This window comes from Vombatus ursinus, unplaced genomic scaffold, assembly GCF_900497805.2.
Source record: "Vombatus ursinus unplaced genomic scaffold, bare-nosed wombat genome assembly UNPS02015175.1, whole genome shotgun sequence".
Lineage (NCBI taxonomy): Eukaryota > Metazoa > Chordata > Mammalia > Diprotodontia > Vombatidae > Vombatus > Vombatus ursinus.
The window spans coordinates 4695736-4699684 of NW_020954953.1; the positions used below are offsets into that span (position 1 = coordinate 4695736).

Consider the following 3949-nt stretch of genomic DNA (forward strand, 5'->3'; position numbering starts at 1 on the left):
CCAGGCTCATTACTCTGAAAAGCCTCCCCGAAAGGACCCACGTCAGGGGTTGCCAATATACCCAGCGAGGTTTGTATTTCCTTTCCATGGCTATAGAAATGTGTAGAATTGTTACTAGAAGGATGGGCCTCCAATTATGTGAATTGACCACAACTGTCCACTGAGGCAGATGTTCATTTACCCATTAGCAATAAGTGCAGTTTTCAGACCTTGGATAACATTTTCCTTGACCTGATTTGTTCAAAACTCCAGACAGCACTGGGACATTGTCAGCTTACTGCATATATTGCAATGGCTGCACCATCCGTCTCTGCGCTGCCATGTCAGACACAGCTTAGATGACATGTTTTGGAGTTGTGGCATATGATGAAGCCCTAAAATGACATCTCTAGCCTGAATGACATTTTATGGCTAAAAACAAAACCCTCCCCACTGAGACTAAATCACTACACATCACAGAAATGAAAAGGACAGCTTCTGATGCAAACGTTGTCCATGACACACAGGCGGTGAGAGAGTTTTTGCCAACAAGGTCGTCAGGACACAGGAAATGTATATGCCACACACTCCGCTAATCAATTCAGACACAGCAACCCCCTTCTCAGACTGTGGAAGGAAGGCCTCCCTGACACTATTCGCAGATTCAAGAATGTAGAGTTCAGGTTTTGCAATAATAAGGACCAAGTGAAGAGAGTAGACCATTCAAAATCCACTGGAAGGAAGCCCAGGAACAATCAGAGTAGTTCATGTCAACTACCATTAAGTAATGTTGATTTCTCACATGACGTTAAAACTCTGGCGTTGCATTCTGTTTAGAGGGCCAATGGCAAGATGCTTCAGTATACTGAAGCATTTACAATAGTACCCCTTAAAGGCTGGCAGGGCAAGAAAGACATTGGATCTAGTTGTGATATAGCCATAACTGGTAAAGATACTTTCAATGATTTTTTTCCACAAGGCCAGTTGTCAAAACCTTTGAAGTCACAATTCTTCAAAAATCAACTTAGTTCAATAAACATTTATTAAGCACCAAATATGTACAAGGTGGGGGAGGTAGCTGGCAAAGTGGATGCAGTGCTCGGCCTAGAGTCAAGAAGAATCATCTTCCTGAGTTCAAATCCAGCCTCAGATACTTATTAGCTATGTGACCCTAGAGAAGTCACTTAACCCTGTTTGCCTCAGTTTCCTCATCCGTCAAATGAGCTAGAGAAGGAAATGGCAAACCACTCCAATATCTTCTTTCTTTCCCTTTAACGTGTGCACTTTTATTTGAACTGGTCTTAAATCAGTGTACAGGTAAAGCTCCTCCCCTTCCCCCAAGTACTGGCACCAACCTCATAAAACTCACAGGGAGACTGTAAAGTCTTCATTCACATCTGTATTGGGGGCAGGGAGGGAATTTAGGGATCGTTCATTATGACTGACAATTTAAAAAAGGAACAAGTATTAAGGCAGAAGATAGAAAAAGTTTTTTTTAAAGGACTACATAATTTACACGTAAAGCAATACTAGTCCTTTTCCCCCTCCCCATCTGGGTTTTTGTTACATAGCTCCTTTGCTCTAGCAGAGGACAGCCTTCATAAAGGCTTGTAACTCTGTAACAATGCATTATACAATATTTGGAATGATTATAAAAAAAAAAAAAACAAATCTACAATCAGAGTCCTGAAGACGCATTGTAGAACTTGGCGGACGTTTGCCTCTCACATACTTAGACTGTTAATCACCTCCACCATTCCAGTTTTTAAATCCTGAGTCAAGAGCCAAAAATTAATTAATTAATTAATTAAGCCATGCCAATCTCATCTCTTTTTGGGAAGGCAATTATCATGTCACAACCTTTGACCAAAAAAAAAAAAAAACCAGTCCATTTAGAAACATTTGCAGTGGACAGTGGAGGGCCCAGATTCATCATACTCCTGCTTGCTGATCCACATCTGCTGGAAGGTGGAAAGAGATGCCAGGATGGAGCCTCCAAACAGGGTATTTGCACTCAAGTGGGGCAATGATCTTGATTTTCATTGTGCTGGGAGCTAAGTCTGTAATCTCCTTCTGCATCCTGTTAGCAATGCCTGGGTACATGGTAGTACCACCAGACGATACAGTATAGGCATATAAATCCTTACAGATGTCAACATCACACTTCATGATTGAGTTGAAGGTAGTTTCATGGATTCCACTGGATTCCACACCTAAGAAAGATGGTTAGAAAAGAGCTTCTGGGCATTGGAACCTCTCATTGCCAATGGTGATAACCTGACTCTCAGGGCGTAGCTCTTTTCCAGAGAGGAGCTAGATGTAGCAGTAGCCATCTCCTGCTCAAAGTCTGGTGAGACATAACGCAGTTTCTCTTTGATGTCATGTACGATTTCCCTCTCAGCTGTGATAGTGAAACTGTACCCTGTCTCGGTCAGGATCTTCATGAGGTAGTCCGTGAGATCACAGCCAGCCAGATCCAGATAGAAGATGGGGTGGGGAAGGGCATAACCTTCATAGATGGGCACAGTGTGGGTCACATCATCACCAAAGTCCATCACAATACCAGTAGTACGACCAGAGGCATAGAGGGAAAGCACACAGCCTAGATGGCAACGTACATGGCTGGGGCGTTGAGAGTCTCAAACATTATCTGAGGCATCTTTTCTCTGTTGGTTTTGGGGTTCAGGAGGGCTTCTGTAAGCAGCACAGGATGCTCTTCAGGGGCCACATGGAGCCCATCGTACAAAGTATGATGCCAGATCTTCTCCATGTCATCCCAGTTGGTGACAATACCATGTTCAATGGGGTACTTCAGGGTCAGAATACCTCTCTTGTTCTGGGCCTCATCTCCCATGTAGCTATCTTTCTGGCCCATACCCACCATCATACCCTAATGTCTAGGGCACCAACAACGGAAGGGAAGACAGCCCGAGGGGCATCATCTCCTGCAAGGCCAATTCCAGAGCTATTGTCAACCACAAGAGCAGCACTGTCATCATCCATGGCAAACTTTGAAGTGGCAAGTTTAAACCCTAGAGAGAGAGAGAGGAGGTGGTACCACACCTAGAGGCTGAGGGGGGAGGCAAGGGCATGCTGGGTGGAAGAGCTCACAGCTCCCACTCCAGTATCTTTGCCAAGAAAACCCCAATGGGGTCACAAAGAGTCTGACACTACTGAAAAATGACAACAACAACAAATGTACAAGGCACTGTACTAGGATACAAAGAGAAGAATGAAGTAATCCTTGGTCTCAAGGAGATTACATTCTTATGGATTTCAATGATTACCCAATTCACATTGCTGGAAACTGTCCTGTGAATGTGTGTTCTGGCTCCTTCCTGTTTGTTATCTTAAGAGTACAGAGGAAAAGGTTCTCAGCAAAGAAATGGTACCCACCCATAGAACCAGCGTGCAAGGCACTGATGCCATTAGAACAACCAGACTATAGTAAGTTGTCCACAGATTTCCTAGGATTTAAAGACGGAGGACGTTGGTTCAAATACCAGCTCTGTCATTTTCTTCAGGGATGATCCCAAATGAGACCCTTTATCCCTTTCCTGTTCTGAAGTTGATGGTCTCTGAGGTCCATTATATACCTAGATCTATGATTCTGTGACTAGGGAGCTTACAGAGTGAGTCAGGGAAACTATGGCAGGGGATACCCAGTCAGGGATTGACTAGATTTTGGAATTCAGAGAATCTAAGACCCTATACTTATAAATCCTTTGCTGTGGCAAGGTGATGCTTCCCTCCAGATATTCTGGTCTGAATGGGCGCTGGGATGGTCAGAAAAGCTGTATTCCCGAGTGTAAAGTTTGCTCAAAGGTACAGGCCTAGAGGCCTGGGGGAGTGACTCTTGAGTAGATTATGTTACTGGAAAGTGGAAGTTACTGCTGATAACTGCTATATAGTACATTAGTCTTAAGCTTCTGCATAAGTATCACACTTCGGGAGTGCTATCAGAAAGTCA

General features: G+C 43.8%; 1 pseudogene; it reads right to left on the bottom strand.

The window, feature by feature from the left end:
- Positions 1 to 1871: 1871 nt before the first annotated feature.
- LOC114031467 lies at positions 1872 to 2982 on the bottom strand (annotated as a pseudogene).
- Positions 2983 to 3949: the final 967 nt, after the last annotated feature.